The sequence below is a fragment of the Lactuca serriola genome, chromosome 2 (assembly GCF_051521515.1).
Source record: "Lactuca serriola cultivar US96UC23 chromosome 2, Lser_US96UC23_V15, whole genome shotgun sequence".
NCBI classification, from domain to species: Eukaryota; Viridiplantae; Streptophyta; class Magnoliopsida; order Asterales; family Asteraceae; genus Lactuca; species Lactuca serriola.
Window position 1 is genome coordinate 100,401,156 of NC_136409.1, and position 16,140 is coordinate 100,417,295.

The 16,140-nt window shown below is 36.8% G+C and overlaps 1 pseudogene; it reads left to right on the forward strand.

Annotated features, from left to right (window-relative positions):
• Positions 1–9,804: 9,804 nt before the first annotated feature.
• Positions 9,805–10,846, forward strand: LOC145089416 (protein NRT1/ PTR FAMILY 5.7-like; annotated as a pseudogene).
• The last annotated feature ends 5,294 nt before the right edge of the window (positions 10,847–16,140 follow it).

Sequence of the window (16,140 nt, forward strand, 5' to 3'; positions counted from 1 at the left end):
ACTCTAGTCTTATATTAGGTACATGGGTCACACAATCTTATCCCCATCATATGTAAATGCACAAACACATGATATGAAATCATATCCAAAATATCAACATATGTCCACAACAAAATAAAACTCAAAACAAACTCAATAAGGATCAAACTTAATTAGAACCAAACTCAATTTTAAAAACTCATGGTATAAATGCATAACTAGTGTGTTATTTTTATGCCAATTGTTTTAAATTTATAAAATTCTATCGACCCTTAACTAGTCTCAAAACACAAAATATGTAGTGTACGTAGTCGTGAAGTAATATTGTCTAAAGTAAAAAAAAAAGGTGTCGAACTCTCGGGGGGAACGGGTATGATTTTGAATCAAGTTAATAAGCAAATAATTAAACTAAATAAAACACTGTAAATGGGGGGGGGGGGAGGGGGTGTTATGCTTTTATAGGTTCAAAAACTTAAATTATAAAATTTAAACAACTAAGAAAAAAAAGGCAAAGAACATGATTTTAAAGCATTATATTTGAAATACTTCCACTAAAATACAAATCCCTCTAGTTTTCTATGCTTGACTCGTTATCATGCAATGGGTTAGTGAGTTGGTTACCAAATTTAGCAACTACTAGTTATCTTGATCGGATTCCTAGTACTAATTGTTCATGAATAACTAACTTAATGATCATAATATTAGTGAACACATATGAATTAGGTATGTCACAACTAGCAATTGTAGGCTAGGAAATTCTGTCTTATTGTAATCAACTCTTGATGTATCTTATAGCTTCAAGTTTAAGGTTATACATAATACTCATTCAAAAACAACTATTCGAATCAAAACTCACTCGTGAAGTCCGAAACCTAATTCAACACATTTCATACACTCAACCTTGGGTTGTAACCCTAATTCCCTAGTTCAAACTCTTAATGGACCAGGACCCTCTTGTTGGGCCTAATGGGCCAATAAAATCTCAATTGGATTATTTTGGATTAAGGAACCTCATTTAGGCCCTAATTGGACTCGCATTCATTAAACCACCACATTTTGGGCCATAAGACTTTTATGGGCCTTATTGGGTCTAAAATGTCCCACTTTGTTTTTCATGGGCCTTATTGGGCCGTAAACAATTTTATTGAACCTCAATAGGCCGTAAACCCATTCTTTTTGTCATGGTGGGCCGTAAACACCTATGTGGACCCACATGGATTAAAAACTCCATAATGGTCCAAAGTTATATAAATCCCAAATTCCATATTCTCTCATTTTTCTTCTCATTCTCGGTTTATAAAAAATAATAAAACTAGTTTGAATTAAAACTTGACACCTCATCTTTAACTAGAGGATCTCCATGTTAAATTACATCGCATACTTCCAAGATTAAGCACCCTAATCCATCATGTATTAACCAACAAACTCTTCTCTTTCTCTCTTCATACTCACGGCCGAGACCTCAAACACCCTCACATCTTCCACTTTCAGGCAACAAAATTCTCTCTAAAACTCCTAGAATATACTCGTCCTCCTTCTCCAAATTCGTATGTGCTTGTGTGTGTGTTCAAGAAAACTTCATCAAAGACCATCATCTTGGTAAGCTACTTCCGCTCAAAGAGTTTAACTTCATGTTGATGTTAAACTTAGTACTCATTAACTCTTCAAATCATGATTTATGCATCTTAAATCCCCTAGAATTCGAAGAACTCGCCAAGGAAGTAAGCTAGGCCGAAAACAACATCATCTCCTCATATCTCTTCATCAAAAACCGATCCAAACCCCAAAGTGAGTTCATACCCCCTTGATTTCGGTTTTTACTATGTTTTGGGGGAGGATACAAGTTTTTTTGTGTTAGATCGATGTATTTATGCATGATTATGTGTGCTTTCCATGTTATATGTTGTGTTTATACGTTGAAACTTCATAAATTTCGAAAAATCTACAAAAATATGGTTAAGTCTGCAAATCAAAACACTTTATGCAACTTATCATGAAGATGTAAAGATTAAACATGTTAAGGATGTTTGAAAAACTAAATAAAATCGTGAAAAGGGTGACTTTTGACAAAATAAACAAAAAGTGAGGTTCTTATGTAACTCACGGTTTTGAGAGGACCAAAATGGATCATTTTTTAAATAAAAATGGATTTGTATGAAGTTCATAGTTTAAAAATGGCCAAAAGTATAAGTTTTCACAAAATGGGCCTCAAATTGGGCCTTCACGGTTTCATGGGCTAAATTTGTAAAATTTTGACTTTTGGTGGATTTAATTGTCATTTTAAACAAATTTGAGCCAAAAATGTTAATTTTCGATTAAAAGGGCTGGAAATGTCAATTTTATTAAACTTGGGCCGAAAGGGTAATTTATACACATTTGGGCCGAAAATGTCAATTTTCATAAAATTGGTCCGAAAATGTTATTTCTAATAAAAGTGGGCTAAAAATGTCATCTTATTTTGAAACAAGCCCTAAAATGTCATCTTATTTTGAAACAAGCCCTAAGGGACTTAAAGTGTCATTTTTACCAAAAATGTGCCTTAATTGTAAATTTTCGATGTTATGGACCAAAAATGTCATTATTACAAAAAGTGGGCCTTTTAAGCAGTTTTGGAAAACAATTGAGTTTAAATAACCAACATAATAACAAACGGACTAAATATGTCAATTACACTTTTAATTGGGTCGGAATATACCTTACATGCTCATTGGGGCTTAGTGGCCCATTTGCATGTTTAAGTGGGTCTGGAATACACCCCACATGTCTATTGGGCATTTGTAGTCTAATTACATGCTTCTTGGGCCTGGAATATACATTACATGTTATTTGGGCCTTTGTGGCAATTTACATGCTTGTTGGGCCTAGCAGACTTAAAACATACACGAAACGTTTTTCACTACGTTACATAAGTGTAATACATTATTCGCATAAATCCAATTAAGGCTCTTGTGAGACATATCATTCATTCGTACCTATCTAGTGTACAACCGTAAGCCTGTAGTTATAACTAGAGTCTCCTGGAGGGAGAGCGAGAGTTTGTGTATAGATCTATACTGGGATGACACCCCACACCTGAGTTGATCGCTACATCTAGACTAGGCTAGTCTAGGGTTACAAACCTTACCTTCAACAAGTCGGCGTCTGAAAAACGTCATGATAGGCAGATTAGTCATTATTAAGTTTGGTTATAACGACTCATATAGAGAATAACTCCATTATAAATTTACGGAATACATATACCAATTTGATGATACAAAAACATACATACATATATACACTGGTATCCGGTCTTAGGGTTTTAGGACCACAACACTTTTAATAAACAGAAAATATAGGATTTTCTGGAGTACTCTTTTTATACATGTTCAAAACAGAAACACACATGCTTTACACAAGATTTGATACAAAAACTTTCAAACCATTTTTACAGAAAATATCAGATTTTTTGGTGTTTACTAAATGATACAAAACTTTTCTTTCAAACATACTTATGAACTCACCAACATTATATATGTTGACGTTTTCAAAATAACTTGTATTCTCAGGAAATCGTTAAGCAGGTAGACATCAGGAATATGTGGAATTTCTTGTATTTTGTGGCTATCACAGACCTTATAAATTTTGGGATGTAGCTTTTGTAAACAATTACAATGACGTAAACTCAGTATTGTTGTATTATTTCGCGTGTGATAATGATGCATGCTTTGTTTCAATTATATTCACTGTGATGATATTACAAGATGAAGTTACCCAAACCCCCGGACGTTTTCGCCGTTTCTCTGGTTCGAGGGTGTGATAGATTTGTATCAGAGCATTGTTTATAGTGAACTGGCATATCTAATCATACAAGATATGCAACTATAAATACATTGGGACTAACATACTCTGAAAAAAATACATACTTATGTGTAACACAAGTCAAATTTAGGTCAAAACTAAACTTCTCTAAAATCTTATTTGGGATGAATAAAGTAGTAGATATCGTAGCAAGGTTTTCGGAAATATAAAGAACACTAAAATTCGAGTAATAACGAATAAGTTATGACCAATCAAAGACCCATGCCAAATCTGGTAAAATACCGTTAAGCGTAAAACATGAAATTTCAATAAAATACTTTTTAGCCTTAGGTATCTAAATGAAAGTCGTAGATATCATTAAACCGTAAACGTACATAAAAAGAACGTCCAAATCTGACTTCGTATGAGGAAGTTATGATTTTTCTAAGTTTTGGATATAGCAATAGACAACTAAAAACTCGAAATAGAGATCGAGCGACTTTTAGCTGACGCAATCTAAACGAGAATTGAAGATTAGTAGAACAAAAGTAAAAAGACAGATGAAAACGGACATCGGATGAAGGAGTTATGAATTTTTAACGGACTTTTCCTATCCCGGCCTGTTAAAAATATAATATTAAAAATAAAATCAAAATTAGCCGACGGAGTCTAAACGAAAGTTGTAGAGCATAATATCACCTACGCGTGGATATAAAGAGCGTCAAAAACGGAACTCGTATGCGAAAGATATGAATTTATGAAGTTCATGGCACAAACTTCGACACATGTTAGAATTCATGTCGTGAGTGCAGAGTTCACGACGTGAACAGGTTGATTGACCCTTCCAGAGCAAGTGGACAGATGACGCAAGCCATGAGCGGATCCGAAACAAACTCACGACGTGAGTTATGCAAAACTTACGACGTGAGAGTCGAGATTTCAGGCTATATATAGAAATCGAAGACTTTCGGATTTGGTTGCTATTTCTCAACCCCTCTCCTCTCTTAAACCCTCTCTAGCCACTCTTCAGCACCCCGAAGCCCCGGTAACACCCTAACACACGACGCAAGTCCCGACACCCCAAAGTTCCCGAGAAAGACATTCTTTCCAGTCGAAGTGTTGCTTGCGTGAAGCCCGGTTCTTCTCCAGGAACTCGAGGTTACGTCAAGAAAGCTCAGTTCTAGAAACGAAATGTTGTCCAAATCACAAGTCGTCTAATGAGTTCATACCCCTGCACCTTTTCAAACTTTTTATATGTTTTATAAGGAGGGAATACAAGTGTAACACAAGGAAACTTCTATATGTTGTTAGTAACAAGGTTCCAATATATAAATAATATGCATATAAACTATGATAGGTATAGTTTTATGGAAATTATAGGTTAGTTTACTTAGAAGGAAAAACTGTATGAAAACAAGGATATAAATTGTGATAAGTATAATTTATGAGTCAATCCACTCTTTCTATCATACAAAGTGATAAATAAAATTTGGTATTTTTATTTACTAAAAGATTTTTCATCATGTTACTCGTGAACTCACTGTTAGCAGAATATATGTGAGACAATGGCTTTGCATAGTATCCAACGAAAGTCCCCACTTGTAAGCTAGAGTCTCCTGGAGGGAGAGCGTGAATTTGTGTATAGATTTATATGGGACTGACGATCCCACACCCTGACTATTAGCTCCAGTCCCTAGGGTGGAAAATGTCAACATCGATACTGACATCTAGTATGGTTATAAGAACTCGCACGCAAAAACAATGACTATGCACATAGTAATACACAACTCAATCAAGCTCAAGGGATAATAACTATATGATTACTTTGTATTTACATCAGGGTTATATATGGTTTTTATTCGATAGATAGTGGAATGTGTGACTTCCGCCTCATTTCTTGTTCCTTGTTTGGTTGTGGGCTTAGGTTAGAATCACCCAATCGACTGTCGGTTCAGATCTTAGTTATATATAACTTGTAGGTACTAAGTACTCATGATAGGGTATTATCAACACCTTCAGAATTCAAGGTAAACACATCTTCAACTAGTTTGACTTAATAATAAAACTACATGTTCTCAAACTAAGTATGACATGTTTACTTACGCTTTACGGTCTTGGAGTATTAAGACTACTTCTCAATCTAAAGAGAATATAGGATTTTCTAGAGTAATACACGAACTTTATCTAATAACAATGAAATTACTTTTTAAAACAAAATACTTATGAACTCACCAACTTAAATGTTGATATACATTCCAAATCACTTGTATTCTCAGGAAACTAGTAAACAGGTACTCGCACTGGTTTAATGAGGCTCTAGAGTTCAAAAGAGCTTAATAATTGACTTAACGCATGCATGAGACCAAAACCACCATAAAGTTTGCACATTTATGCTTATGAAACCCTTAACGTGCCTGGATCTACAAGGATAAGCTGCATAAACATCCTTAGCTCACAAAACCAACCAAAAAGGGACCAAACCAGCTAAAAGCAAGCCAAGGAATAGATCTATGAAATGAGATGACAAGCTTTGAACTTTATACCTCAAAAGCCACGAAATGAAGGTGCTAAAGTTGGATCTCAAGGATCTCCTCTAAAGAATAAGTCTTCAAGCTTCTTTTTTACCACTTCAAGATGCATAACACCCACCAATGATCAAAAAAATAGCTCAAGAGCACCACACAAAGGCAAGGGACGAACTAGGGTTTTCAAAGGTATGGAGGTTGGTTAAACAAGGCCAAAAGAGGTTATCTTATGGTTTATATAGGGTACAAGCCCTAAAATTAGGTTTTCTAAACTGCTCACGTACGCCCAACGTACGTGGATGAGCCCTGCGACCAAAAAGAATTAGTACACCCAATGTACAAGGAGTACACCCAACGTACTCCCACTTTCCCGAAGTTGACAATTCTGCCCCTTAGGGACCAATTCTGCAAAACATTACACCCCAAGGGTCTAAACTGAAAAGTACAATGAATCAAGTGTTACAACTCTCCCCCACTCAAATTAGATTTTGTCCTTGAAATCATTCCTTACCATCCCAGGCACGCCAGACACCTTGAGCAACACAACTACATCCTAGAGCATACAACAACCTAACCAAAGGAAACCGAACCCATCCTTAGTAGGGCTGCCCAAACCTAATGATAAATGAATCCTTTCTCAGCCTAAATCAATCCCCTACATAATAACCACTTCTACTCTGCCCGAAATCTGAAATCTTGAATTGGTCTGACTCCCCGATAGACTGTCCATACTGAACCACTAGTGATTCCATTCCACTTGTCTTCTGAATTGGCTACTCAACTTCTGATTACCTAAGGTTCCCACTAGAAAATGGAATCATGGACCATACGCTGCTACCGACAACTTTTCACTTGACCAAAGGGATTAGATATTCCTTTGAGAAAAAGGCTCATCCTGTTGATAACGATTCCATGAATATAAAGAACAACAAGGAACAATCTGGGAGTTAAAACTTTTAGTGCTGAACAAGTCACTACTTCCTTAACTGCTGAATCGATACACTTATGCTATAATTCTGAAGTCCCAACTCTCCCTACCCACACACATGTAGAATCGTTCCAAAACACAATCATAAGGGCTCTTCCTACCACCAGAATGAAAAACATCCCTTTTCCCCTGAACCCTTCAATTGATTCCCTTGGAATAAAAAATTATTCATTCATATCTTACTGAAATAATGACCTTTTACATAAACACTTGTGATTCCCAACGCGAGTTCCCACCAAAAGACAACTCGATACATAATTCGTAACTAGAGATCCAAGGATTTACACTTGTATTTCACCCGTAATCTTCTGATTCACGATAATCCTTCACTAAACATGGATACAAAGATCCTCAACCACTGCTGAGACTGCTAATCTCTCACCTGGTCTGGCCATCGGGTTCCTAGGAGTCCAATTGACAAGGCTATCCTAGCCTAAGCATCACTCTGTGCCACTCATTAACCACATAACCATTCCTACAAAAACCGAGATCCAATACCTCAAACCAATGGTCTCTAGTAGGTCCCACCTGCATTGCCATAATCACATGGGCCTTGCCCATGGGTCCCACCCATTCTATTTCGATTCTTTATGAACTTATTATGAATTTAAGAAGTTGATTGATGCAATCAATGGGCCACATGGACTAGTATTCAAAGATTGGTACTTATACCCATCAAGGAATTGGAATTAGGCAAAGTGGTCCAAGGTTCAGGGAAACTATATACACTAACCTTTCCATAAACCCAGACTTTATGATTTTTGGACAATCTGATGGCCTTGTATTATATTTAAAAGATAGGGATAGATTGCAGCAACGTGATGAAACATTTCATGACAACATCAAACAAAACCAGATAAACGACTCACTTAAACTTAGAATCAGGCTAGGAAAACAAAGACAAAAGGTTTCATACCTTTCCAACGATAAGACCCCATTAAAATACCACCAGCTCTAGTATTAAACCACACTTTTTAAAGGTATTATCATGCACAAATTAAAAAAAAACATTTCACATATATCTTTCCAGATGACAATTTGAAATTTATGGTTACTCCAGCCAAAATACTCAACTTAACACCATTGCCCTTTCTTTAACGGTGAGCTTTAAACAGAATTGCCCTTGCTTCAGCAGTGAGCTTTATATTTAAAATGCATTTGAGCATCTTCAGTCTTAATACATTTTTGGAAATTGGAACCCATGAAATCCATAAAGTCTACGACGCACGATAAGCAAAAAGAAATAGCAGGCCCTGTTATCACTCTCTTCAGAAAACTAATGGCAGCAAAGAACATGCCAATAGCCATAAGGTGATGTTTGTTTTTTCTGAGGCAAAATGTCTGCAGTCTGCGGACCACATTTGTAGACCTCTGCAGCAGAAGAGGAGGACCAAACGTCTGCAGCCTGAACAAAGAAGACTGTTTGTTTTTTTAACATCTACAGGCTACTAAAATAAACTAAAATCTAAATAAACTGATATTTTTAAACTACAAAATGACTTTTTAATATATTTATGACTTTGTTATAAATAATTAAAAAATCTAAATCAACTTTTATGTATTATTGTATAAAAAGTGAAAATAAAAATGGTACAAATGAACGTATATATTTGATAAAAACCAACAATTTTGGTCGCAAAGTTATGCTTAAACATTGTAATTGGGAATCAAAGAATTTGATATATAAATGAATGGAAATAAACTTCGATTTTTTCAATTAAATCAGTTAAAAACGTGCCATAAATATTTTTTCTAAGAAATTGATGATATTTTATTAAATAATGTTTTATAAAAATTGGCACAAAAAATATAAGAATATATTTTTTTTCATATTTATACTTCAACGATCATTATTATAATAAACTTTTATTTATAAATTTGTCAAAAAATATCATGTTTGTGCGTCAAACTTTTTTTTAATATTGTAACTTAATTTTTCAAATTGTTTATCACTAATAAAGTTGGAAAAAATATAAATTCAAATATATATATATATATATATATATATATATATATATGTGTGTGTGTGTGTGTGTGTGTGTGTGTGTGTGTGTGTGTTTAGGCTAGAAGATGTTTGAAGATGTCAGAAGACTCTGGTCCATATCTGTGCCAAGAAGAGGACGCGCACACATTTTTAGGTATGCAGTCATCAAAAAAACAAACAGTCTGCGAAGGCTAATGTCTGCGCGTGGTCTGTACCGCGCAAACAGAAGAGGCCAGGAAGATCTACAGACAAAAAACAAACACCACCTAAATGTCAGAGTCAACCTCAAATTGTTGTTAACAAAATTAGAGAAAGAAAGAAAGAAATTTAAAAGTATCCATAAGGTTCTGTGAAGGGCTAATGGTTAAAACTTACAAGACTTACCATAACATATTAAAAATGTAAATCAAGCATAACATGCATGAATCGTAGATTGCCTTTCTAAAACAATCCTTCTCGAGAGATGGTAGATTCCAATATATACCAATGTAGATATAACATATACATTTCACAATTTTTAAAAGGAGTTGAGATACTTACTGAGGGAAATTATGTCATTTAACATCTCAAGGGGTCAGAGAAGATCACGAACAATCACAACATCAAATAAAGAAACTATCATACCTCCTCATGTTAAAGGATGCTACATGTTGAATGAATCCCCAAGTAAGATTGTTCGAAGGTGGGTTATGGAGCAGCTGGCATGCTTCTATAATTCAATTACACTAATCATTTTCTCATTCATGTATTCTATTTCAGCCGAAGAACATTTATTGACTAGAAAGAAGTAAGTTTCTCTTTTTTTTTTCCAGAGACTTAGAAGAAGAAGAAGAAGAAGAAGAAGAAGAATTTTTATATATTTTTTATTGTTGTATTCTATGAGAAAATCATGCTTCCACATCTGAGCAGAATGATTGCAAAGGAAAGAGGGTTTTCAATCCTCTAAAGAGTCGGAATCAAAATGGTTGTTCCCATTCTAGGTATGGTTGTTGCAACATTGGTTGAGAAAAAGAGGTTAATACTTGCAGAGAAAGAGAAAGGAGGTAACACAAGTTTTTTTCGATGAGCGTGTTTTGGTTAGATCCTTAATTATTGATTATGGGAATATCAGATGGGTTTGCATTTGCAGGTTTGCAAGAATTTTTCTATGATCGAGTTCCAGACTTAATGGAAAGCTTAGGAATCGCGTTATATTACAGTGTGATTGATGTTGGAAGGTTTATAAGTAGTTTTCTGATAACTATTGTGGGTCATGTTACTAAAAAATTGGGAAAAGTTGGTTTGGAAAGGATTTGAATAGTAGTCATTTGGATAAGTTTTACTGGTTGGTAGCCATGAATGGGTTGAATTGTTGAGTTATGATATACTCGTGAAGAGGCATTCTTACAAGAGTGTGGAGAAAAATGTAAAAATATAAGCTCCATGTGGTAATTGATAAATGATGTAGTTGGATTTTGTTCTTATCATATTAATAACAAATATAACCAGTGTTCTAAAAGGCGTGCCATGGCACGCCAAGGCGTGAGACGTGGCGTCGCCGTTATGAAAAACCTCATAACACTGCTATTAGGTGTAGAGCATGGTAAGGCGTGAGACAGCGTGCCACGACGCATTATGGCATGTTATGGCTCATCTTTTTTCGTTTAAGACACGTTTTTTGCTATTAGTTATGTCTTTTCTAATCGGAGATACAAGTATTGTGTTTTTTGTTAACTTTTTGTTATTAGTTATTGATATAACACTTTTAAAAAGTAGTTATATTTAATCAAGGTTGCAAAAAACGCTCGACGTTAGCTAGTCGGTGGACTGGGGTCAAGGGATTAATCGGCTAGGCGAAGATTAATCGGGTACCATTAATTGTTAATTTGTTGAATTTTGAAAAAATAAATATGACTAATATCATATCAAAGTTCGTAAATACCACTAATATGATAGCAAAATAGGTTAATATGATTAATACAACACTAATCATGCATCAAATAATTTCCATTGAGATAAAACTTCTTCAAAATGTTAAAATTTCATCGTTTTATAATGTTTCACTCATTATGTATGCATGGATTAATCGCTAGGCGCCCTCTAATCGGTCGAGTAGCGCCTAGGGATTAATCGGGACCTAGTCGGGATTTTTACAACAATGTATTTAATATAAATGTATATTTATGTGATAATATAATTATAAATTAATAAAAAATCGACGCCTTACATCATGCCTTGAAAACGCCATGGCTCATTAAGCTTGAGGCTTGGCCTTGCCACCACGCCACGCCTCACGCGATTTAGCACCTTGAATATAACTATAAAGAACTTAGACTCATATGTTTGTTCTACCACTCACTGAATTATACACAAAAGCACGTTTTATAACATCGAGTTACCAATGCATTTTCGTACAATCAATGCATAACCAACTTGTAAGTAACAAATCATATCTCTAGGTTTGAAGACTTATATGATGTTACCGTCTCACGATCACTCAAGATAAATTCCATGAAGTGATTCCAGTGAGCGTGGGTTGAGTCCAATGCTCAGAACTTATGAGCACTCATGATTGTTGTAGCCATGTCCAACACCTTAGACCTCTGCAACCAATCATGACAGTCTTGATTCATACCTACTTCCGACATATGACCGACTGTGGAGGTTTGAATAATATGATATATCCAACATAATTATTCTGGAAGTCAAAACATGCAAAAGAAATATAGTAAATGATCGACAAGAGATAGCAACACTTTACTCATAAATAAAACACCTTTTATTCATCATTTAATGTCAATTACACTTTACAAATTTCGAGGTTATCTAACTACTAAATCTAATATCATCCTTCAGCCCTATGCTCCGAGCATGCTAGAGATGCTTAACCCGAGTCAGTCCCTTCGTGAGGGGATCTGTTGGATTCTTGTCCGATGATACCCTCTTTGCCACGAGGAGTCCTTCTTCTATTCGATGTCTGATAAAATGGTATTTTCTGTCGATGTGTCTGGATCTCCCATGATCCCTTGGTTCCTTGGCTAAGGCAACAGCGCTTTCACTATCACAGAAAATTTCCATTGGCTCTTTAATAGATGGTATAACTCCAAGGTCTCCAATGAATTTCTTCAGCCATATCTCCTCCTTTGCTGCCTCGCTAGCTGCAATATACTCTAATTCACAAGTTGAATCAGCCACTGTCTCTTGCTTGGAACTCTTCCAAGAAATTGCTCCTCCGTTTAGGGTAAAGACCCAGCCTGACTGAGAGCGGAAATTATCCCTATCAGTCTGAAAGCTAGCATCACTATACCCTATAATTCTCAAGGCATCACTCCCACCGTGGGTAAGGACCCAGTCCTTAGTCCTCCGTAGGTACTTGAGGATATTCTTTACCGCAGTCCAGTTTGCCTTGCCAGGGTTCCCCTGATACCTGCTAACCATGCTTAGGGCAAAGGCTACATCACGTCGAGTACACGTCATAGCATACACGATCGATCCTACAGTCGAAGCATAAGGTATTCGACTCATTTCTGCTATCTCAGCCTCAGTGCTAGGGCTTAGTGTCATACTCAATCTGGCGTTACTCTGGATGGGTAACTCTCCTTTCTTGGAGTCCTGCATGCTGAATCTTTTCAGCACCTTATCCAAGTAGGTACTCTGACTAAGTCCAATTAGTCTTTTACTTCGATCTCTCAAGATCCTTATCCCTAAAATATAGGCAGCTTCTCCTAGGTCCTTCATAGAGAAACACTTCCCAAGCCAGGACTTAACTTCCTGCAGAGTTGGGATGTCATTTCCTATCAGTAGTATGTCATCCACATACAATACCAAAAAGCTAACTATACTCCCACTAGCCTTGACATATACATAGGATTCATCTTCACTCCTAGAAAAGCCGAATTCCTTGACTTTATCATCAAAAAAAAGGTTGCATCTGCGAGGTGCCTGCTTTAACCCATAAATGGATTTTTCAGGCTTACACACTCTATTAGGGTACTCGTTGCTGACAAAACCTTCTAGCTGACTCATGTAAACATCTTCAGCCAACTTTCCATTAAGGAAAGCGGTTTTGACATCCATTTGCCATATTTCATAGTCATGAAATGCAGCTATGGTTAACAGAACCCTAATAGACTTAATCTTAGCCACTGGAGAAAAGGTCTCATCATAATCAACTCCCGGAGTTTGTAAGAAACCCTTTGCAACCAGTCGTGCCTTATAAGTGTGTACTTTACCATCCATGTCGGTCTTCTTCTTGAAGATCCATTTGCAACCTACTGTCTTACGACCTGGTACATTATCAACCAAGTTTCAAACTTGATTGTCATACATGGACTGTATCTCACTGTCCATTGCCTCTTTCCACTTGGCTGACTCAGGGCCTGCCATGGCTTCTGCGTAACTGTTAGGTTCATCCAGACCTATCAGTGTCTCATCACTGATAAGTGTATCACCTTCTGCAGTAATATGGAATCCATAGTAATGCTCAGGAGCATTCCTAGCCCTTGTGGAACGCCTCAGAGGTACAGATTTGTCAATTGGCTCAACAGGAGTTTCCTCCTCAAGTTGAGTGCTAGGGTTTGAAGTTCCTTCACCGCTTGACTCTTGAATTTCTTCAAGTTCAACTTGCCTCCCATTGTTTCCTTGGCTTATGAACTCTCTCTCTCTCTCTAAAGAAAGGCCTCCTAGCTACAAAGATCACATTTTCACTAGGTTTGTAGAAGAGGTAACCAAAGGATTGTTGTGGGTAGCCGATGAAAATACACCTCTCGCTTCGAGGTTCGATCTTATCATGAGTCTCGCGTCTCACGAAAGCCTCGCAACCACAAATCTTGATGTGGTCTAGTTTGGGTACTTTACCAGTCCACATATCATGAGGAGTTTTGGCAACTTTCTTTGTAGGGACTAGATTAAGGATATGGGTGGCAGTCTCTAAGGCATACCCCCAGAATGAGATTGGTAGCGAAGCTCGACTCATCATGGAACGAACCATATCCAACAAGGTTCGATTATGCCTCTCAGCCACACCATTCAACTGTGGTGTCCTGGGAGGTGTCAATTGTGAGACAATCCCACATTCCCTAAGGTAGTCGAGGAACTCTGAACTAAGATATTCACCACCTCGATCCGATCGAAGCATCTTAATGTTCCTGCCCAATTGATTCTCGACTTCCTATTTAAATTCCTTAAACTTTTAGAAAGTCTCTGCCTTATGCTTGATTAAGTAGACATATCCATATCTACTGTAATCATCAGTAAAAGTCAAATAATAACGATTAGCATCCCTTGTGGCATGTTTGAAGGGCCCACACACATCCGTGTGTACAAGATCCAACAAACCTTCACCCCTCTCACAAGAACCTGTGAAGGGTGACTTTGTCATTTTTCCAAGTAAGCATGATTCGCAACTATCATCTGACTTTAGGTCAAATGACTCCAAGACTCCATCCTTTTGGAGTTGGCCTATGCGTTTCTTGCTTATATGTCCAAGACGACAGTGCCATAATGATGCATTATCCAAGTTATTATTAACAGAATCAATACACAATACATTATTTCCTAAGTTATCAACCACATATACTGTTTCATACACGCCATCACAAGGTAATGCTTTAAAAAAAAGAACATTATTAAAGAAAGCATTAATCGAACCAACTTCATTATCAAATGAAAAGGTGAAACCTTGTTTATACAATGCATGAAAGGAAATAATATTTCTTGCCATTTCTGGAGAATAACAACACTTATTCAAATCTAAACTAAACCCACTACTTAGCGATAAAGTATAAACTCCAATCTTGGTGACAGGTAAAGCTTTCCTATTCCCCATGATTAAGTTTATCCTTCCTTGCTCCACATTCTCACTTCTTCTTAGTCCCTGCAAATCAGTACAGATATGAATACCACAACCGGTATCAAGGACCCAAGAATTAGAATGGGGTGAGTTATTAGATAAGATAGTGTAAATACCTGCATGGTTGGGTTTAACTTTCCCATCCTTCACATCTTGCTGGTATTTTGGGCAGTTTCGCTTCTAATGTGATTTTTGATGGCAATAGAAGCATTCAGCTTCTTTTGGGTCAAAAGAAGGAGTGACGAAACCTTTCTTGGTTCCACTTGAAGAAGAACCATCAAGGGTCCTAGCCTTGGTACCCTTCGAAGAGCTCTTTCTCTTCTTCCCTCGACTTTTCCTTATTTCCAAAACCGGAGTGGAGTTTGGAGTAGGAGTGTTAACAACCGACTTCCCCTTAAGACCTGTTTTTGCGGTCTTGAGAAGTCCCTGAAGTTTGCTGAGTGTGACCTCATCCTTATTCATGTGATATGTCATGCGGAATTGATCATAGCACGATGGTAAGGAGTGCAAAATGATATCTATTGCAAGCTCCTCAGGAAAGTTCACATTAAGCTTCAACAACCGATCCACATACCTTTGCATTTTCTGCATGTGGCTCGTGATGGATTCCCCGTCCTTCATCATGGTTGTTATCATGGAGCAGATGATTTCATACCTCTCTTTTCGTGCACTTTGATGGTATCTTTCCATCAGATCTTGGTGCATTTCAAAAGGGTAGAAGTCCTCATAAGACTTTTGGAGTTCTGCTGTCATCGTGACCATCATGATGCACGCCACTTTGGTAGCATCCCTTTCATGTGCCTGAAAGTCAGCGATCTCCTGGGGAGTTGCAGTGGTCTCATCAATCTCCTTAAGTTCCTTGTCGAGGACATATTCTTTGTCCTCGTAGCGAGTAATCATCCTGATGTTTCTGATCCACTCACTGAAGTTGGATCCATCAAAAATGACTTTCCCACACAAGTTCATAAGGGTAAAGGAGCCATTAGGATTAGAGCCAGAAGCAGCATTGTTTGAAGACATCTGAAGGAAGAGGACAAGATTAGTTTAGATATTAAGA